This window comes from Apium graveolens, chromosome 9 (assembly GCF_009905375.1).
Source record: "Apium graveolens cultivar Ventura chromosome 9, ASM990537v1, whole genome shotgun sequence".
Lineage (NCBI taxonomy): Eukaryota > Viridiplantae > Streptophyta > Magnoliopsida > Apiales > Apiaceae > Apium > Apium graveolens.
Window position 1 is genome coordinate 180299518 of NC_133655.1, and position 24170 is coordinate 180323687.

General features: G+C 33.5%; 1 long non-coding RNA gene across 2 annotated transcripts; it reads left to right on the forward strand.

Annotated features, from left to right (window-relative positions):
• Window positions 1-16739: 16739 nt before the first annotated feature.
• On the forward strand, window positions 16740-19999 carry LOC141683504 (uncharacterized). 2 transcript variants are annotated; one of them, XR_012560320.1, is made up of 3 exons: window positions 16741-17096; window positions 17181-19458; window positions 19532-19999. It is a non-coding gene; the product is annotated as an uncharacterized LOC141683504 (long non-coding RNA). The 2 variants fall into 2 exon arrangements; XR_012560319.1 differs by having other exon boundaries at window positions 16740-17096; window positions 17181-19999.
• Window positions 20000-24170: the final 4171 nt, after the last annotated feature.

Below are 24170 nucleotides of genomic sequence, written 5' to 3' on the forward strand. Positions count from 1 at the left end.
TTAATTCCAGATTTCTTCAAAAATTATGAAACTCATATTTATTTAAGTTGGGAATATTTCGAGAATTTTAAAATTATTTTAGAATTTTTCGGGATTAATTTCACTGGCATGTCGATTCGTTTAATTGCTAAAAGCGGGTATAAACTGCATTTCAGAAATTATTTCAAAATTGCAAAATTTATGTTTTCTTAAATTTCGGGAAATTTGTAACATTTTAAGACTGTTTTCGTAATTTTCTGAATTTGTTTTAAATGCAACTCGGTTCGTTAATTGTTAATTACGGATCGATATCGGGCTTGCAAGTTGAAAACCAGACACGTGTTGAATTTTTAGATGTCATGTAGCCTCGTGTTAGTTGCTGATTGGGGAATAAATCAATGAACAAATAATTAAAATGTACAGCCCCTACTTCTCATCTCTTGCCTGAACCTTTCTCATATCTCTCCCTCATATCAATCTCTCTTTCCCTTGATTATTCACTTAATCTTCCTGGTAACCTCTGTTTTCTTTCTTCCAGTCATTTTCCCCTTCCCTTCCCTGTTCGTGGTGATTCACATCGCCGAGTTCTTGCTTCCCGGCGATATCGCCGCCTGTTTCCTTCTTTTCCGATGGGTGTGTGTACGGTATATATGTGTACATATGTGTGTGTTGTCAAGCGTGTCTGCATGTGTTGTTTCTCTATGTGTGATGGTTCCTTTGCTGCCGTTTTCTTCTGTTTTTTTGGGGTTACCGCCGGTTCTCCGGCGAGGTGGCCCTGTACAGTGGTTGTGCGTGTTTAACACGCGAGTGTGTGGCGGGTGTGAAGTGTGCAGTACGGTGTTGTATTGTAATTGCGGGTTGATTGTGTTAATTTGATTATTTCTGAAATTATTCTTACTGTTTTGCAGGAATTATTGATTACAATTCGTGAAATAAATTAATTTTGTACGAAAAATTAGATTTAATCGGTGTAATTTATTTGGAAACCCATATTATATCGGGCACCAATAAATTGTACCGCCGTCGGCGATGAGCCTCGGCGAGCCGACGGTGGACGGTGATGATATAATTTTGAGTCCTAATATTTTTAAAAAATTAATAAATAAATTAGTTCGTGAGATTATCGTTGAAACGAGAATTTGATTTTACATTAAGTCGAGTATGTAAATCAGTTGACGAATTGTGATTGGATTAATTGTTAAATTGAACTGGTGGTTGGAATTGTAGTTGTGAATTTGACTATTGTTGGTTTAATGTCGATTGATGTTTCGACGGGTAGTCCGATAAACAAAGGGGACGCTGCCCGATTTCCGGGAAAATCAAATTACGGAAATACGGGAGCGTATCCGAGGATTATCGGGACGTCGAGCGAACATAAGTAAATACATATACGCATGTTTTATACAGAACCTCATTGTATTTTGTGTTGTATGTTTTGACCAAGGCACAATAACCCTAATTTCGTAAAATAAACACTAGATCGATTTCGAGAATATGAACCCTAATTGTTTTATGTATTATTCTAAAATGAATAATTACGAGTCGGGTTTGAATATCGTTGGGTAAGAATTAGTATCGAGGATATGTCAAGCATACCTAGACGTCTAACATAGGGTATTTCGACTCTGTAGGTTATAGTAGGGAACCTAAAAGGGGACGATGGATTAAAGATAACATAGTGATCAGTCGACGAGCTCAGTAGAGTTTCAACAGAGAGACCTGGGTGTCAAAGTCAAATCCAATGAGATCTAGTGGTTGGACGTTAGAACCTGAGCAACAGAGTCAGCTCAGAGTTGATTAGTAATAGCTGTAAAGCCTTGTAAGGCAAGTACTTCTGAACTTTTCTTCAAGATATATTGCAAATATATTTTTGAACTGTTTCATAACATGTCGCTACTATTCAAAATAACCCATGTTTTATATAGCAAGTGTTGTAAACAATTTACCCTTGAACCCTGATCTTTCTTGATCGTGAGCCATAAGCCTTATTCTTTGTAAAACCATCCTTTGTTGATCCTCATATACAAACCACACAAATATGATACTACTTTCCAAATGTATCACTACCAAATACAAAACACTGAAACAAAATTGTTTGAAAACACAGAAACTTTTATACTTCAACCATTCTTTATAACATCAAAGAACTATACCTTGAAAAATCATTTCTGACCTAATATCGGATGCTGGTACAAATTGAAAACCGTTTCTTATACATACCATGATATATCCTTGAGATATCCATGAGTTTCCTTACGTTTTTATGCAAATGTTTAACCATCATTGTTTATGATCTTGTTTTATTGAATTATATTGTTATCATATGGAACTGCTTTAGGATTGGATAGTTTTTATTTATGTGGACCAGATTCATGGTCAGACCATACCCATGGTCAAGTTAGGCCAATGTGTGCCTTGGATCCAATAATTAGAGCAGTGATGTGTGCTTGCTCGGGGTTAGTGTGTGACTGATCAGCAGCCTAACCTTGGTTTTTAAAACTTAAGATGAATATCCAATTCTAATGATTAGTTAAAAAGAAACTTGATTCCTTTGAATCATCTCCTTTGATTATTGTTTAACTTCAGTTATCGTTATCATGACTTGCTGAGCTAGTTAGCTCACCCTTGCGATTCTTTTATATATTTTACAGTTGAAAAGAATATGGATGATAGTGAAGTTCCTCAGTCCAAAGTGCGGGCTAAGGTTCCAGTCGAGTTGAATCGAGCTAGCAGAAGTTTCATGTGGTAAATAGATAGTTAGATTGTAAAAATGATTTTATTATCAATTGTAAGTTAAATTAGTGGGGATTTGGTACGATGTAATAAATTAAGGTTGTGGCTTGTGTTCATACTTTAACCTATTGTGATCCGTGATTTTGTGAAGCAAGGTCATTATAAATAATATTTCTTATACAGGTGGATATATTGTGTTTGTGTTGTGGACCCCAAACTTCTGACACGGGTTTGGAGGGCGCCACACCTTATTCTTTAATAAAATAAAGAATATATTTCAGTAATAAGCGGAGTCATAATACCTCGAATGAATATTATAAATAATATTCATTAAATAAAATAAAGGAGTCATACATCCTCAAATGAATATTCAAATAATATTCAATTAATAAAATAAAAGGAGTCATAAGCCCTCGAATGAATATTCGAAATAATATTCAATAAATAATATAAAGTTATCGAATAACCCTTATTTGATTAATAGTTGTGAAAACTATAACCATATATATATAAATATATATATATATATAAAAAATCTACTCGGGATCCTCGACTCCCGGTTTTAGAAAATGTTTTCACCTTTGGGTCCCTATACTAAGGGTATATGCAAATTACCACTATTCTCTAGCATAGGTATTATCAACTGAACCAACAGATATATATGGCAAGAATACGAAACAGGCATGCATATGTAATGGCAGATCCTGATTTCCTGATGTCATTCGATCATTTGGAGCTTCTCGTTCAAGGATCGTCATCTTCTTTCAGATTGGACTTGCACCTTGTTTCTCTACCAGCATTAATGGTACTACCTCTACGCTAATTTTTCTACCTCTTGATATGAGATTATCTATTCAAGAACCTCCGTCTGTTTATTCTTGTTTTACTGGACATTCGGCCGTGAGCGTATCTCTTTAGTTTACCCTACATCCTGTTCTATACCCCCAGTTTAGAACCTGTCCTATGAAGCGATTATACCTACGAGGATGGATTCGAGAGCTACAGTAAATGGTGAGCGTTTGAGATATAAATAAAGGTGCGAAGAAGTTTAGAGAGGAGATTTAAGTGTTTCAGAAGATAGTTGTTATCGGGTTAAAAGAATCCATTAGTGATTAAACCACCCGTGAATAATTACGGGATGAATTAGACGAACTTTGAAAGAGTTAGAGAGAAAAGTATGAACCTGGAATTTTTGTGAAATTAAATGATGGTGTTATGATAAATGCGATATATAAAGTAGTGATGTGATGTGATACGAGCAAACCTTGTTCTATGAAATAGACTTATTGATTATTGGATAGCCTGTTTTACTTAACTACTGCAACGATAATGTCGGGAGTATCACCAGTATGGGAATCTTGATGTGAAACTACGAATAAGATAATATGCGACAACAATTGAAGTTTCGTCGATTAAGGAAGGTAAGTGGACATGATGAAGAAGAAAAGGTAGATTGAAGCGAATGGACCTTTATATGATCGATCCATTAATTTGGTACCTTGTTATAGGTCGGAAAGACAACAACTAACTCATATAGTAAGGACAACCAGGTTTGCGATTTTCCAAACTTTTTAAACAAGTTTTCGAAAAAGATTTTCTTTTACAAATTTCTAAAAGCCTTTTCGAATAAAATGATTTTTAAACATTGGTTGCCAAGTTACTACTTGAGTTTCTTGTTTGTTAGAAAGCCCGGATTACCTAGAAGAATGTTGTTTCAGACTTAGTATTGTTAATTCAGAGGACAAAGTGATCTGTGATTATGAAGAAGTTGGTTATTCTCAACAGAAGGGTACAAATTTTGTTTGATAAGATTAACAACAGAATTAGTGTACAGAGCAATTACTCATCCAATTACAGGATTATCAAAGTTCAAAGAATTCACTGATTTAACAGAAGTCTGAGTATGACTGAAGGAGATTGAGAAGATTTCAAGATTTCCTAAAAAGAAGAATATTATTAACACAAGGATCGCTATGTTGAATGCTTCGGGGTTATTCTAAATTGAAAAAGGAAACTCGAGGTTGTCTGGTAGTGACGTTACTATGATCGAGTTGTTAAAGTATTATATGTAGAGGTGTGATGTTAAAGACGCAAGACGTGACAAGTAAGAATCTACCATAATGCTTAATTTGCGAAGACATTTCAACGTATTTTCTAAAAGTTATTATATGAAACAATGGAGATATGATCGAACTAGCTCGGATGATGAATACAAGTGAAAAGTGGATGGTGACCAATGGTATCGTTCTAGTTTTCAATATTACAGCGCATATTCCTTCTCAATTCCTAAAAATGTATGAACTTCTTTCCTCAAGCAAACTCTTTTCTATGATATCGAAAGGAAGTATATTCCATTCCTTTCAAATTTATTTGCTTCCCTCAAGTCTTGCTTTTTGATTGGGACAAACAGTGTTATGGTGAGACACTTTGCCAGAATGATGAAGAGTTGGGTGGGACGCCACCTAAACATATGATGTATGCCATATGGTACGAAAGACTGGCCATCTTAAGTACCAATGTGGTTGTCTCATTCATATTCAAATCATTGTTTCTTCTTTCTTTTCAACTCTAATTTTGTTGGACTTTTAATCCTTCTAGTCATTTCATTATACTGTCGTTCTTTACAAGAGGTTTTCAAGCAGAAATTAACGTATCCTTAATCAAGCGGATGGAGTTCCATCTAGCTCTTATGCATGGAAAGCAAACAAAGGCATATGACGAGAATTGCAAATCGCTAGCCCCAGTTAGGGATATACTAAGAACCAATGGAATCTACTCCAAGGAGGAATACGTCTCCGAGAACGAGAAATTGTGATTTTCCTGTGAAATATATTATTCAGAACACGAATGTGGTGATGTGAATGATTATCGTGAATACTTTATGCGTTAAAGTATTGGAAGATGTGATAGCAACTTGATTGTTTAGCTCCTAAGGTTTTGTTGATAAGATGAATTATCCTGTTGAATTGATAAGATTAGGATCAAAGGACTAACAAGTCAAGACCGTAAAATTGTTGAATAAGTAAGCACCAATGGTGGAATTGAAATTTCTGGCAATAAATTGGGAAGAATTGATATTATGGAAGATAAGAGGATTTGATATTATTCTAAGAAATGGATTGACTACTAAAGTGTGATGACCAGACAGACCGTCGTGATGAAAAGATAATTCTGAAGATGCCAAAATGAGAAGATGAGGAGGTTTAGAAGATAAAAGAAGGTAAAGAGTTTGTTAATGATGATTATGATGATCAAGATATGAACATTATGGTGATTACGGGATACATAAAAGTCAGAAGCAAACAAAATTTGAAGATTTAATAGCAATTAAGGAATTTCAAGATATGTTGTAGATAAGTTATCAACATTTCTTCCCGATAGAGAAAGGAAGCTCGTGATTGACTTAACGCCTGAGACGAAGCCAGTGACTACGGCCTTACCCGAAATGGCACCAGTTAAAATGAGGAAGTAACAAAGTAGACGCAAGAGATATTTGAAGAAGAAGCGATTAGACCCAGCATATCCTATAAGGTGCACCAGTACTAAATGTTAATAAGAAAGATGGAAGTATGTGATTATGCGTCGACTAACAAGAGCTCAACAAGTTTACTATCAAGAGCAAGTATCTGTTACCTCGACCCAATGATTTGTTTGATCAAATGAAGGAAGCAAAGTACTTTTATAAGACTGATTTAAGACTTGGTATTTCACCAATTGAAGATAAACTTATGGATGTATCAAGGATAATTTTCAGAACTAAGTACTGTTCTCGTATTGTCATTTATATTACCCAATATACCAGTAATATTTGAACTGGATGGACAGTACCTTTAAGGAATATCCGAGTAAGCTATAGTTGTGATACTTAAAGTTAACGGAGGACCAGGCAAAGCATTTAATGATAACTGGGAAGTTGGAGAAGAAAGAAGTTGTATGAAATATAGTTCTTAACATAAATAGTCAATGAAGAGAAGATCAAAAGAGATTCAGCAGAAGTTAAAATTACTATGAATGAAAAGAGACCAGAAACACCAACAAAAGTAAGAAGTTTTATCATGGATTGGTTACTATTGGAAATTTGTGTAAGATTTCGTGAAAATTGCAATATCTTGGACGAAGCTAACCAGGAAAAGCAAGAAGTTTTGTGAAATGGAGAAGGATGAAGAGAAATTTTTGCGGAGTTAAATGAAAGAATGGTTTCAGGACCTGTTTTATTAATTTAAAAGTATCAAGGAGGTTTGGTAGTAATGGTGATGCTTCTCATTAGGGAATAGGATGTGTGTTGATGCAGCACAATAGAGTTATTGTATATGCATCAAGATAACCGAAACCTTATGAGCAGAAGTATCCTACCCATAATTTGGGATTAACAGTAATAATATTCATTTTGAAAGATTTGGGAAACATGATATGTATGGAGAAAGGTGTAAGATCTATACGGGCCATAAGAAGGTGAAGTATGTATTCACGAGGAAAAGCAAAGATAGAGGAAAGCAATAACGGACATAGAAACTATACCGGAAGAATTTTCTATGGAATTTTAGAAGTCGGATTTGGGAGTCAGAGTTTATAATCCAAACAGGAGCAAGGATGAATAGTATGACCTTTCAGTCAAAGTTGTTAAGAGAAAGATAAGGAAATGTCAAAAGAAGATAATGGATCACGCTGTTAGCAGTAGTGAGAGGAAATTTATGCGCCCAGGAGAATGATCACGATATCCCCGAGTTCTCTTCCAGCACTTGAAAGTTACAAGTAGAAGAATTAAGAAATGAAATGCCACAGGGAATTCATAGTATAAGAGATGCCAAGATATATAGAAAACTTACAGAAAAATAGTGATAACCAGATATAAGAAGGGAATTTCAAAATAGATTGGGAAGTGTTAGACATGTCAAAGAATTAAAGCGAAGTATTGGAGGTCTAATGGATAAGGCAGATCCAGGAAGTGACTTTACAAGAGGCGAATCGTGAAGTGGGAGTTTAGCAAAATAACGAATAAGAATAAGTGACCCATATAAAGAATTAATTTCCTACGGGACCTAATTCAAGCAGTATATTATATCTCAAGGATTAACTTAAGATCCGACCCGAAAACATATCAGAGAGTACGATTAAAGCGAGTTAAGAGCATTGCAAGCTCTGGTAATATTATTTGAAATAACAAGTGTATCAGGTGATTATAAGGAATTAAGGATCATGGTGTATAAGGAGTACTTAGATAAGCAAATTGCATTTATTGATAACATCCTCAGCTACTCAAGAAATAAGAAAGTCTACGTGGGATGCCCAAGGATTTTTCTCCAAAGATCAGAAGGAAAGCAACTATACGTTGAGTCTTCAAGAATGAAATTTTGACTAAGGTTAACCAAAGATTCTCAATTAATCCATTCACAACTACCTAAGCAAAGCCATATGGTAACAGATGCCTTATGCCGACAAAAAGGATTAGATGTAATTAAGACCACCGAGAAATTAATAGACGAATGGGAAAAAGTGGAAAACGAGCATTGTCTAACATCCTTACGCAGAGAGTCAAAGTACGGAAATGATTTAGGAAATGTAAGATATGTTAAGAGGTGAAGTTTTAAGGAAACTATGGAACGATCATTTATTATCAATGTCAGCTTTGGAATGCTACTTTACCAAGCTTCATGTGAACGCGAGTGTAAGTTCCCATTTTATTGAGATAAAGAGAGAAAAAGGAAGTTGTCAAATTCTAAGTTAATTCAGCACACCAAGAGCGTAGTAATATTGACTAAAGCAGCTTGGAATAGACAAAGAAAGAAGGAGAGATTGTATCGAGAGAGAATATGAGTATAGAAATAGGACCAGTAGTGTTAGTACAAGTTTTACCTTGAAAAAGATTGGGTAGGTCTGAATAGAAGGGACACGCTGAGTCCTAAATTCAGTGAGCCATTCGGGGTATTGATAAATATAGTTAAAGTTATTTATGAGTTGATGTTACCGTCACAACAGTGCGTACATATAGTGCGTTTGGCCTGTTAAAGTTAAAAATGATAAGTATCTGATTTAAATTAAGTGATTGATCAGGAGCCAATGGAGCTCTTGTCTAAGTTTGTTTTGCATAGGGCGATCAATCCAAACTCTTGATCGTTGAAGGCGAGTCATTGGAAATGAGTATATATCTATAGTAAGTACATTCGAAATCCTCGAGTAGAAGAGTCTACTTGGAAACTAGAGTCAGATATGCTTGACAAATATCCTCACTTTTGTAATTAGACCAGATTCTGAGGACAGAATCTTTCTAAGGGGGGAAGGATATAACGACCCGTGTATTTTTGAATTATTTAAAAAGGTAATGGTGGAAATATTAATTGAATAAAATATGTGTTTTGGTTTTGATAGCAGCATATTGATATATGCTATTTTTTTCTGTGGTTTATTGGTATAAAGGATTGGAGTGTGTAGTTAAAGATTAAGTTATATTATTCTGTTTTAATTTTTAAAGGTGATTTTATTAGAGTTCTAAATCCGTAAATATTTGGATTGTCTCTAAAATTAGTTTTATGATTCTATAATCTTAATAATTATTTTTGGGATTTTACAAAATTTAAATATCAATATTTTATCAATTATTTAACCCTGTATGATTTTCTGATTACATTTAAATTGTAAAATCTGTATTTAATTCCAGATTTCTTCAAAAATTATGAAACTCATATTTATTTAAGTTGGGAATATTTCGAGAATTTTAAAATTATTTTAGAAATTTTCGGGATTAATTTCACTGGCATGTCGATTCGTTTAATTGCTAAAAGCGGGTATAAACTGCATTTCAGAAATTATTTTAAAATTGCAAAATTTATGTTTTCTTAAATTTCGGGAAATTTGTAACATTTTAAGACTGTTTTCGTAATTTTCTGAATTTGTTTTAAATGCAACTCGGTTCGTTAATTGTTAATTACGGATCGATATCGGGCTTGCAAGTTGAAAACCAGACACGTGTTGAATTTTTAGATGTCATGTAGCCTCGTGTTAGTTGCTGATTGGGGAATAAATCAATGAACAAATAACTAAAATGTACAAACCCTACTTCTCATCTCTTGCCTGAACCTTTCTCATATCTCTCCCTCATATCAGTTTCTCTTCCCCTTGATTATTCACTTAATCTTCCTGGTAACCTCTGTTTTCTTTCTTCCAGTCATTTTCCCCTTCCCTTCCCTGTTCGTGGTGATTCACATCGCCGAGTTCTTGCTTCCCGGCGATATCGCCGCCTGTTTCCTTCTTTTCCGATGGGTGTGTGTACGGTATATATGTGTACATATGTGTGTGTTGTCAAGCGTGTCTGCATGTGTTGTTTCTCTATGTGTGATGGTTCCTTTGCTGCCGTTTTCTTCTGTTTTTTTTGGGGTTACCGCCGGTTCTCCGGCGAGGTGGCCCTGTACAGTGGTTGTGCGTGTTTAACACGCGAGTGTGTGGCGGGTGTGAAGTGTGCAGTACGGTGTTGTATTGTAATTGCGGGTTGATTGTGTTAATTTGATTATTTCTGAAATTATTCTTACTGTTTTGCAGGAATTATTGATTACAATTCGTGAAATAAATTAATTTTGTACGGAAAATTAGATTTAATCGGTGTAATTTATTTGGAAACCCATATTATATCGGGCACCAATAAATTGTACCGCCGTCAGCGAGCCGACGGTGGACGGTGATGATATAATTCTGAGTCCTAATATTTTAAAAAAATTAATAAATAAATTAGTTCGTGAGATTATCGTTGAAACGAGAATTTGATTTTACATTAAAGTCGAGTATGTAAATCAGTTGACGAATTGTGAATGGATTAATTGTTAAATTGAACTGGTGGTTGGAATTGTAGTTGTGAATTTGACTATTGTTGGTTTAATGTCGATTGATGTTTCGACGGGTAGTCCGATAAACAAAGGGGACGCTGCCCGATTTCCGGGAAAATCAAATTACGGAAATACGGGAGCGTATCCGAGGATTATCGGGACGTCGAGCGAACATAAGTAAATACATATACGCATGTTTTATACAGAACCTCATTGTATTTTGTGTTGTATGTTTTGACCAAGGCACAATAACCCTAATTTCGTAAAATAAACACTAGATCGATTTCGAGAATATGAACCCTAATTGTTTTATGTATTATTCTAAAATGAATAATTACGAGTCGGGTTTGAATATCGTTGGGTAAGAATTAGTATCGAGGATATGTCAAGCATACCTAGACGTCTAACATAGGGTATTTCGACTCTGTAGGTTATAGTAGGGAACCTAAAAGGGGACGATGGATTAAAGATAACATAGTGATCAGTCGACGAGCTCAGTAGAGTTTCAACAGAGAGACCTGGGTGTCAAAGTCGAATCCAATGAGATCTAGTGGTTGGACGTTAGAACCTGAGCAACAGAGTCAGCTCAGAGTTGATTAGTAATAGCTGTAAAGCCTTGTAAGGCAAGTACTTCTGAACTTTTCTTCAAGATATATTGCAAATATATTTTTGAACTGTTTCATAACATGTCGCTACTATTCAAAATAACCCATGTTTTATATAGCAAGTGCTGTAAACAATTTACCCTTGAACCCTGATCTTTCTTGATCGTGAGCCATAAGCCTTATTCTTTGTAAAACCATCCTTTGTTGATCCTCATATACAAACCACACAAATATGATACTACTTTCCAAATGTATCACTACTAAATACAAAACACTGAAACAAAATTGTTTGAAAATACAGAAACTTTTATACTTCAACCATTCTTTATAACATCAAAGAACTATACCTTGAAAAATCATTTCTGACCAAATACCGGATGCTGGTACAAATTGAAAACCGTTTCTTATACATACCATGATATATCCTTGAGATATCCATGAGTTTCCTTACGTTTTTATGCAAATGTTTAACCATCATTGTTTATGATCTTGTTTTATTGAATTATATTGTTATCATATGGAACTGCTTTAGGATTGGATAGTTTTTATTTATGTGGACCAGATTCGTGGTCAGACCATACCCATGGTCAAGTTAGGCCAATGTGTGCCTTGGATCCAGTAATTAGAGCAGTGTTGTGTGCTTGCTCGGGGTTAGTGCGTGACTGATCAGCAGCCTAACCTTGGTTTTTAAAACTTAAGATGAATATCCAATTCTAATGATTAGTTAAAAAGAAACTTGATTCCTCTGAATCATCTCCTTTGATTATTGTTTAACTTCAGTTATCGTTATCATGACTTGCTGAGCTAGTCAGCTCACCCTTGCGATTCTTTTATATATTTTACAGTTGAAAAGAATATGGATGATAGTGAAGTTCCTCAGTCCAAAGTGCGGGCTAAGGTTCCAGTCGAGTTGAATCGAGCTAGCAGAAGTTTCATGCGGTAAAGAGATAGTTAGATTGTAAAAAAGATTTTATTATCAATTGTAAGTTAAATTAGTGGGGATTTGGTACGATGTAATAAATTAAGGTTGTGGCTTGTGTTCATACTTTAACCTGTTACGATCCGTGATTTTGTGAAGCAGGGTCATTATAAATAATATTTCTTATACAGGTGGATATATTGTGTTTGTGTTGTGGACCCCAAACTTCTGACCCGGGTTTGGAGGGCGCCACACCTTATTCTTTAATAAAATAAAGAATATATTTCAGTAATAAGCGGAGTCATAATACCTCGAATGAATATTATAAATAATATTCATTAAATAAAATAAAAGAGTCATACATCCTCAAATGAATATTCAAATAATATTCAATTAATAAAATAAAAGGAGTCATAAGCCCTCGAATGAATATTTGAAATAATATTCAATAAATAATATAAAGTTATCGAATAACCCTTATTCGATTAATAGTTGTGAAAACTATAACCATATATATATAAATATATATATATATAAAATCTACTCGGGATCCTCGACTCCCGGTTTTAGAAAATGTTTTCACCTTTGGGTCCCTATACTAAGGGTATATGCAAATTACCGCTATTCTCTAGCATAGGTATTATCAACTGAACCAACAGATATATATGGAAAGATTACGAAACAGGCATGCATATGTACCATATCACATGCTACAATATATCGCAAGAATTTGCTAATATAACCATCATGCATCTATTACAAGATAATGCATATACCAGTGTATACATCACAACAACAGTATAACGGATAGAAAACTTGCCTGAGCGACTGGGGGTGATAAAAGGCTCGGGACGAGTCTGGTAACCTATAAACAACAAGTAAGTTCGAATTAAACCAAAGTCACTTGTAAATCTATACTTTAACTAACTTAGACTCTAACGCTTATTTTGCGCTTACTGATTCTCTTAAGTCACTCGAGTACCCTCGGCTCCACCATTTTTAATAATTTAACCATTACGAGTTTTAAGGCGATTCCTTCGCGAGTGTCTTACCAACTGCCTAACACTCTTACCATAATTGTTTCATACATTAATTAACCCTTTTTGGTCTTTAACCTATGTTTCAAAGTAAGGCGAGGGGAAAAGTTTCGTTCCCGAAACGCCGTTACTTAAAACAGTTCTTTCTCATAAATCGTATATCGGAATCAAACGAACTACATATCAAAACGAAGCTCGTAACATGAGCTATCTAAACATGGCAATGGTCAACATCTAGCAGGGGGTTCTCGAGTCCTAATATTATGAACAAAAGCAGTCTAAAGTAAATCGGACATTACGACGGCTATGTTTACGCGATTACCCAAATTTTATATCACTCCAATTCATCACCAAACAACCCCAATCCATTCATACAACCAAAGTCCATCCTTATCACATCATAACATCCCCAATAAGTTCAATATTAACATTTATACTTATGCTTAAGCTTGAATTTAACTATACTTAAGTTCTTTTAACCAAAACAACAAGATTCACCCTTCCATTTCACTACCACTCCAACCCAAACTCTAAACCACAAGCATTAAGCTACTATATCACCATAACAATCAAAATCATCTTATTATACAAAGGAATCTAGGGTTTGGAGATGATATACCTTCCTTGAAGTGGTGGGAGTAGCTAGGAAGCCTTAAGAAGCCTTGAGAAGTCTTAGGGATGCTTGGATCTTAAAGGAAAACAAGAAAAAATCAAGTTAAAAACTTTGAAATCACTATTCATTGTCTTCTTCATTGATTTTTTGAAGAAGATTGAGAAAAAATTGAAGGCTTAAACTCATAATATAGCCATAACTATGCATAAGGATGACTAGGGAATTATCTTACCAATTTAGGAAGCCTTGATCTTGAGTTTTGAATTTTCTTTCTCATTGAAATAGTAAAAAGCCGAGAGCATGAAGACAATAAAATGCCTTGTGTTCTTGTTTTGATGAAAAATGAATTGTTTGGCTTGGTTGGCTGAATATTTGATTTGTTTTTGGTTAATTACCAATTTAACCTTAATTTTTGTGTGGTTAATATTCCACCACATTTCCTTCCCTCTTATGTCATGCTTGCATCACTTTATGATATCATCATCCCTCCTTTGTCCTCCTTCTATTGGTTGGATGACATCATCCCCACTAATCTCTTTGATTAACTTCCTAATTGTTTGCCTAATGACCGCTGATCTGTTATACGGTTCGCTTAACTTTCGTTTTCGTTTATCGTTTGAGGGATCATACCCGGGATCTTATTACTTAGGTTCCCTTAACCTTTCTCAATATATTATATTCCTTTTATGATCCTCTCTTATAATCCTTTAATTTAAATCCTTTTTATCCTGTTACCTCATACTCAATTCTTTCCGTATCTAGTGGATTTCCGGGAAAAATCAAAGTGTTCGAAATTGGATTCTGACGATCTTTACATACACTTATATACCATATAGAGTACTAATAAAATCTCAGAATATCCATAACAGAACCCCTACATAGTGTGGCATGAAAAGTTTTCTCATTCAGCTAAAACACTATTCATAAGGGTTACAAAAAGTTCAAAATTTTGGGGGTTATTACATTCCTAGTCCTCCCTTACATATATAAAGCTTAATTTCCTCCAACCGTATATAATAATCAATTAGTTGTATGAGTGGATCCTAGCTAAAGTAATTAGTGGATCAATTTGTGGTTCTTTGCTTGAAGTAATTAGGAGATTCTTATGCTTCCAGAGTAAGAGTTTTAGAGGTAATTTCTCATAATACTTCTATTAAAAGTTTACTTATTTATATAAATGCAAATTATATATTCTTGTACGTATGTCTTGGTGTTGGGTAATGATTTACACATGTATGTATTTTATGTTCATACATATGCTCAATTTATTTCATTTTTTTCTATGTTCTACTAGGTGGAAAATTAAAAAACAATGAAGAAGATACTCCATAAACAGGTACTAACAAGAAATTACTTAAATTTATTGACATGTAGACGGTTGGATAGTAGAGTTAATGACATAGGTCCTCGTAAAACTAATGCTTTTACATATTTTATATATGTAAATATATATATATATATATATATATTGACATGATGATGTGACCATCCTCCCAGCCCAAGCCCAAGCCCAATGTCTTACATTTCCCTAGATGATATAGAGCTGGTTAAGTTTTACCAGCCTCAAAGTCTGATTTTTTTATGTGCATCATCTTGTACTTGTTTTTAATGAATGCAGAGATTGTTAATTTTAACTTTTAGATAATTTTAATATTGTGTGATGGTATATATAATTTTTATATTTGCAAATGAGTTCCTACAGTCCACTGGAGCAAATTGTGCTGAAATTTCTTTTTCACTTAGAAACTATGACTGGGAAGTGAGATTTCATATCATTCAAGAAGCTGGAGATGCCGTTGAGACTGTGGAAAAGTCAGAGAGGTACTCATATCTTATGACTATTTATACTTGATTAAACAAAACTAATCAATGTGTTAAAATATGAAATAAGATTGGTGACGACAACTTTTTTTAATATATTATATTTTCCACACATTTTACCTAGTGACATATGTTTATTTCCTAGTAGTATGCCATCAAAAACACATATAAAGTAATTATCCCAATGAGTTGGGTCAAAGATCGATAATGTCTGACTGATACTCATAAATTTTTAAAATTTTAATTTTTGCATAAAAGTTAAAATGGCATTTTTTATAAAGGTGCAACTATGGAATCCATTATCTCCTTTGTATCGAATCTTTTCTCTCGGGGGATTTACGTTTATGTAGAAATTTTTACAAGATCACATATTTGAAATATAGTTGGAAGGAAATAAATTATCTTTGCCAGTTGTGATAATCATCATTTTGTATTTTGTCTTTTGTATGTTTGTGCATACATTTGTGCTTCAAACATGTATTGGTAATAAAAATAAAAATAGTTCGAATAAATACATGTAATGTTTTCCCGTGTCAATTACTTTATTAACTTCCGTATTAACCACTTATGTGTTTAGGTTTGTGTTTATATAGGAAGTTTAAACATGGACATGTAGTTAAATAAATCAAAGTTAATCTATGGTCATCAAATTGATTCTCACGATAATGAGATGAGTAGATTGATGAGGAGCAGGATCCATATGTAATTGAGAAGCATGATCCATATGTAATTGATGCTACTATTTGTTAAGATTCATCTGTAATTGTTGCTACCACTTATTATGATCCATATGTAATTGATGCTAGTACTTGTTACGATTCATATGTAATTGATGCTACACTACGTTATAAGTGGGCTACTATAATGTTAGTGTTACAAGCAGCGTTACATTAGCTAAGAAATTTTTATCATATTGTAACATCTCAAAATTAGTGTTACAATAACTATAAAATACTGTTACAGATAGTTACATTTTTAACTTTTAAAAATATTTATGTAAATATATTATTATAAATTAGTATTAAAATTATATTTTGGATTATTAATACATCAAGAATATAATATATATTATTATAAAATTAATAAAATGTATTATACGTAAATGTAAGTCACTTTTTTAGTTTTTATTTAATAAAAAAAAATAAAACTATACACGTTTTAGTGAAAAATGGGCGGTATATTTCCCTCGTAAATGAAAATGACCCCTACTTTAGTGAAAAATGGGCGGTATATTCCTCCTCTTTGTCTATTTTCCTCTTCCACTCACCCCCTTCTTCTCACCAGGACCCGACCCTATCTCTCTTCTCACCCCACTCGCATCTCTCTATTTTCCCTCTCCTCTACCCCTAATCCTTACTCTGGACACACCCTCCCACCCAAACGCACTTCTCTCATCTCCTATATCTCTCAATTACACATGAATCGAGAAACCCTAATTTTCTCTATAAGTTGTGCACAACGGGTGTACAAGATGCCCTAATTTTAGCTCTACAAGCTGTAATCGATATTCTAAAACAACAATCGAGCTCTATACATGAATTAATCGAGCCCTCAACACATATCGAGTCCTAAATTGTAAGTATTTTTCAGTTCTTTTTCACTTTTTTAAAAAAATTAATCGGCGCTTTTGACAATACTCGGGTGGTTTCTGGTTACCAGAAGAGTTTGTGGACATAGCATATTTGGGATTTTTAATTGAAGGTTTGTGGAGGACTTAAGTCAGGACTCAAGGTTTAACTGGGTATATGACTTGGAAAGTAGAGCACCTTCTTCCTTGCTTCACCAGATGATTGGAGAAAGTCGAGGTTTTATCTAGGGAGATTGATAATTTTTAGGTTTTATTATGCCATCTATCTAACTGAATGTATTTTTATGTATTTTTTTTAATGCTTCCAAGTGATGATAACCTTTGGTGATTGCAGATTCTTGTTGTGCACAGTACTCGCGAGGAAGACTATACATATGTGCCCATATACAATTATGATTTAGAAAGCTCATTATCAATTTGAACTACATATAATTTCATTCCTATATTCCCTCTCAGATTATCATCAAGAGAATACTTGAGGGTATTAGTACATACTGCTATAATATTAATAAACTGATTCTACTTGTTCTAATATAGAAAAGATTTGATGTTTCAGTAGAATTTGTGTACCTTAACTAACTGTATTGTACAAGGGTTTACTCCTGCAAGCGTTTGATGACCAAATTCTTCATCCTTAGTCCAATCAAATTTATCTCCTGCAATATTTAAAAAGATAATTTTTTTGGAAGTCTGAATAGGGGAAACTGTTTTCTTGGAATATTGCAATTATAATTCCGAATCGTGAACTGTGATGTTAAAATATAACAAGACACCCTATGTCCATATGTGTGTCAGTGTGTGTGACTCTGCACATCATACAAAAAGATAGGAAATAAAAAATTTATCATCTTAAGATTTATCAACTTAAGATTTCTCAGCTTAAAAAATACCCCGAAACTCGAGAACCCTTGGAATTGCTTAAGGATGCTTTGAGGAGATTGTATGTTTTAGTTAAGAGTTGTCAAGATAGGAGTTTCCTTTACTTGCTTGCTATGGGTTGGAATATTTTTTATCAGTTTAGAAGAGCTCAAAATGAGATTGATCAGTATTTGAAGATTATTTCTCTAATTACTCTTGTCGATAATGCGTGAATCAGGGTATTTTTATATCATGATTCTTTGTATTGTGTTTTTGTTTGTTGTTTGATTTATGTTTCTTCAGATGCATTCTTGTTGTTTACTACATGTATTTTTTATGGTTTGAGTGAGTTTCCTCATCCGGCCTGGTTATTATATGTCTGTTGCTGGATTCTCGTCCTGTGTTTTGTATATATTCATTTCTTAGTGTTGTAATGACCCTGGTCACATGCAGAATTTGAATTAGCTTGATTGTCGCTTGACATTGCACATAGTAGTAGAATTTAATTTCTATATATGGATTAGTCATCTAACGTGACATGGGTGGGCCTCACATCACAGTGACACTTCGAATCACTAATCGGGTTCATGGTATGACTGATTGCACATGGTATGATTTTTTAACAAAGAACATTGAATTTAAAAACATAAAATGTGAAGATAAATATAATATTTAGTCCACTTTTAATCAAATTGTTTTGGGGAAAGTAGAGCTTGTGTTTTAACTGTGCAGTATAGTTTCACAACATGACATGGAAATTTGATTAGATAATCATATTCCTCTTAGGGACAAGTACAGGAAATGTAATGAGTCGGGAAGACAATCTGCAAACATGACAGGAGCTTTTTTACTGATTTATGTTTTTGTGGGTAATTTCAGAGATGTGACACTTCATTATTGTTGGACTCAACAAGGAGGACTCTGTCTGAGAAAGAAACAGACAAGAGCTTTGGCCTCAAAAATTTCAGATATATTGAAACTATTAAAGAAGCTGTGGAGAGAGAGTGCCCTAGAGTTGTTTCCTGTGCTGATATCCTTGTTTTATATGGTAGAGATGGCATTGTTGCTTTAAGTTACCTACTTTTTCTCCTTTCCTATACTTCATTTATTGCGCTTTTCAAGATAAATTCTCCATTTTATTGATCTAGTACTTTAAATTCCAATTAGGTAATTATTGTGGAAACTGTGTTTTCTTCTGCCAGAGTATTATATCTCTTAAAGTTTCCATTGTTAAACAGATTTGATTATTCACCTTTGTCTGAAACTAACCAGATTTGGACTAGTACTTGACTTTTGCTACTTTTATCTTGCTTGTAGTTGATTGTTTTGCTTCTATTTATGCAACAATAAATTGATTTGATTAAGCAAACAAGGCGAGGCATATAAATGGCTCATTAGTATCCCCTTCAAATTGCATTGCCTTCAATTTTGTTGCAAAAAATATCGCATCCCATCATTAAATTCCCTTCCTGACCAAGAAGAAAATATCAGGTATTTTATACCCTTTATCTTCCTGACCTTACATACATTGCACTAACATGCGAAATAACTGGAATTTATGCAGTTGTCAAGTTTCATAGCTACATTTGAAACCCACATATCTATACTTTACATTCTTGAATTGGCATGTCAACCTTCGGCTTATTCGGCTTGCAGATATAAGTTTAAAATCCATCAATTTTCATTCTTTCCTTTTCTATTTATGTGCCTTTTTCTCATTTGTATTCCCATGTGCACAATCAGGAACAAGGTCAAGAATGGCACACTATAACGTGTTTTTAGCATAGTCATTTTGAATTGCAGTTGATAATGAATTTTACTGATCTGCTGATTCAAGTATTTTGAATTGCAGTTGTAATTTTACTGATCGATCAAATTGTTGTCATTTTAGTTGGTTTTTGTACTATTTTAGATACGTATTAGAGATTTTATTTTGGTATTGGGATTGTTGTATACACAGAGCATGTATATTAAAATTTTTAATATTAACTGTTGTATTTTCCTATTATAGTATAAAATATATTAGATATAATGTGGAACTATAAAATCTAATGTTGGTTAATTACAACAAATTCCTGTTACGATAGACATAATATAGTGATACAGTTGGGTACAAGGCCCATGTGTGCCCCACTTATGCAATCTTGATCAAGCTATTTTATCACTCATTCTGTGTTACATTTGGGCCCGTTAATGTTACAGTACGTGTTTATTGTAACGTTTTCCTCTATGTTACAATAGATCAGTGAAGTGTTACATTAGGGTTTCTATTATAATGTTCATATACGTAATGCCCTCTGGTGTTATAATAAACCTATTGTAACGCTTTTGGGGCCTATTGTTATACCATTTAGGCATTACAATAGTCCACTTATGGCGTAGTGCTACTACTTATTAAGTAATATGTCATGCCATTTGATCTTTTATTCAATTGAATGTCATATTAAAAAAAACTTACTTTGCAAGTTTTGCTAATAGAGAAAGATACATGATATTTTACTCATACATTTCGAACTTTTTTGCTAGTTTTTCGTTGGAAAAACTAAATAAACCAAATAAACCAAATAAACAAAAAAAATTAAACATAAAAAATAGATTCCAATATATAATCCCAAATTCATAAGAAGCCTGACTTTTTGTATTAGTGAAAAAAAATCCACTCTAATAGCCCAAAATAAACCTATACAATACATATTGTGAATGAAAAGCATATAACATTCCACAACATTCAAAATTGAAGTCAAAAAACATATTTCAAAATCTATAGTATTTACAAACTGGATCTAATGGTATCACTCTAGAACCATATGAAAAAATAGAACATCAAAATACAAGTTGAGAACCATTATTATATTTAATAATGCCATTGCCTACCACTTATAATAGCTTCATGTAAATAAACACTAGGTACTTGTAAAACAACCTTAAATATAGTTTTAGTTTCAAAGTTAACCAATTTGCAATTATTGCAACTTGCTCTTAGGATATTTATGTTTGCTTATCCAATTTGCAATTATTGTAACTTGCACTACACCATAAGTGGCCTATTGTAACAGTAAAAAAAATGTTGTTGAAGGCCAAAAAGTGTGGCTGTAAGTTAAAAAAAGGGCTATGGTTACACTTTTGTGAAAAAACAGTTCGTAACCAATGTGGCTGCTACCTTAGGGGTCAATGGTTACACTTTTCAGTTTTTAGGTTACATTGACAAAAATATGCCTACAGATGGTATACGCCTACACTTTCCCATTTATAGTAACATTTTGAGTACTGTAACCATAGACTTATAGTCACACCAGTATTGTTTTTGTTACATCAAATTCTTGTTACCAAAACGCCTTTTTTGAAAAACTCTGTTTTCATTGGTAACACTTTTATATATAGTAACATGTTTTTAATATACATTATTTAGCTTTACTAACAGTTTTTGTTGGGTTTACCTACAGTTTTAAAGTATTACTAACATCAAATTTTGACCATTTACATCACAGTGGCTACACATTAAAAGGCTATGCTAACACTTTATTTAAAAAAAAGACAATATAGTATTTAAAAATACCACTTCCCATTACATAACCAACAATCATTTCAATCCAAAATCTACAATGAAAATCCAATACCTAAGCAGCCAAAATATAACTACTGCCAACAATATATCCAAGGCAATCCAAATAAACTACTACCAACAATCCAAGGCAAGCAAAATAACTTGATACCATCTAGTACCAATAATATATAACTAAGTACCCTGGCCAAATTTCAGCCCTTCTAGTTGTCCAACGAGATAACTATCTTGTGTCTGAAACTGTGAAGGAGTCGTGGATAAGGAACCACCATATGCAGGAGCATCATATACGGAACCATTGTTACTGAGACCCTTGTCTTCCTTCTCTGGAGCACTTCAAAGAAGATCTTTGTCATTGGCATTAGTAAACATGTAGAATGGCTGCAAAATTTAGATTGTCAGCTAACTTAAGTTGAACTAAATATAAAAGGAGAGATAGATGGAAAAAATCTAGATACCTTATGATATACAACAGATAGATTATTAAATTCATCAAATATCATGTCCTTTATTTCGATACTATGATGGTCAGCGAAGACTGAAACAGAACGTTGTTGTATAAACCCAACGTTGCTACTGGTGCAGCTGTTGCTGCTACTGCAGCTGCTGTTGCTACTGGGGCAGTTGTTGCTGCTACTGCAACTGTTGTTGCTACTGCAGCTGCTGCAATGACTGTTGTTGCTGCTACTGAATGCACCCTTATATTGGAGAACCTACAAGACACCGATAAATATCAATACAATTTTACAAAATACAATGCAAGACTATTAAATAAAAAGAAAACACGTTTGAACCTTAGTATTATATAAAACTTGTATATAAACATTAAAGTGAGTCTATGCACGTACCTGTGCATGTACCTGTAGTTGTATTAAATATAAGAACTATCGGTATTATTTTAAGGGTAAACTTTAAAAAAATGAGAAATTACCTAAATAATTGCAATACCTTATGATAATCTAGCAATTCTTTCATTTGGTATTTTTTTTAATTATCTGCAAATAAATCATTTCCCAAAGGAAGATATCAGTGTATCTGAAGGCAATCTAAGTATGAACCTTTTATAAAGGAACCAGAGCTGAAAAACAAATTTACATACATACATATTTCTATTTTTTTTTAAAAAGTAATCAAACTGATAAGGGACTCATTTGTATTATTTTATTTGAAAAGTAATTATTATATCATATAATTAGATTGGCTTAAGCTCCCAAGAACCAAGTATAACAAAACTGGTCTACATGGCATCAGGTGGGGATCATTATGTCCTAACAAAAAGCCAAACAAAATAATATTATATATATATATATCAAGTAATTTCATCAACTAAATCCCCACATAGGTTATGAAAAAACCAAAAAAAATTATATGCATTTAGGAAGAAAATAATTCTATAGAGAGAGATCACGCACGGTGGGTCTTTTTTTAAACCTTTGACCTTGGAACGAGAAAAGAGTATCACAAAGTTATACCCAGAAAAGAGTATCACAAGGCACTGAAATGCTCCTATGGTTTATTTTTTATTCCTTATTCTGCAGCTACAAGAACAAAAATAAGAAGAGAAACTACCATTAGTAGGATTGCCCCTTCTTGATTTCTTATGTTCTCCCCTTCTTGTTTTCTTATAAATATTACATTCTAAATTAAGGTGAAATAACTCTTTTCCCGGTAACAAGATTATTTAATATGTTTGGCTTCTATGTTTTTAAATAACAATGGTAATACTAGTTGCGGTTAATCATATTATTTCTTCATGGTAATCTTACCAAATGAGTTCCAAAGATACGCTCAAAGTTTCTTATAACTATAAAACTTGGAAAGTACCTGCCATAGAGTCAATTGATCAGCAGCCAAAGATGTTATCTCATTTTGCATGGTCTGAACCTTCTTCTCGAGTTTAGCTATGTGTACCTTATTTTCTTTCATTGGACCTTGCCGCGGACCTCCTATTTGCCCATATCATATTTTAATGCCAAATTAAGAACTTATACCCTATAAGTTACAAGTGACCATCAAAGGATATCAGATGTGTTCATTAAAAATTACAATTACAAATACAAAGAAGCCTAAAAGTATTAAACCCGAAAATCAAGCAGTAGTGAAATGTGACCCACTTACAAACCAAAAAATAAGCCGAAAAGCCCTAATTTAAAAACTGTAATTATGAATCCTACTAGCTAAATTCCCAATTCAAAACCCCTAATTGATGTAGACCCATTTACATAGCCAAATAATTGATGATGGGGACAAGATTGAAGACCCACCTGGAAGAGCCAAAGCATGATAGAAGAGTGGTAACCCAATTGAAGATTAAGACTTGTTTGATAATGAAGATGAGCTTCCTATGATGACAGATTGAGTCCCGATATAATGATTGAATAGAGTGTCAAATGTGAGAGAAGAGAGAGTAAAATGTGAGGCCTGTTTTTAGTTTGACATTTAGGAGAAAATTAATTTTTTTATAGTTTTCATTCCCCCGCCTATGTGTTTTGTAAAAATTTGGATACCCCACCTCATGTTTTTATTCAACCTATGAAATTTCAGTTTTTGGTTACACCATTTTTGGGACCAACGGTAACATCAAATATAGTGTAACCGTAAATGCCTCATGTTCTCTATGGTTACACTAAATGACACCTAT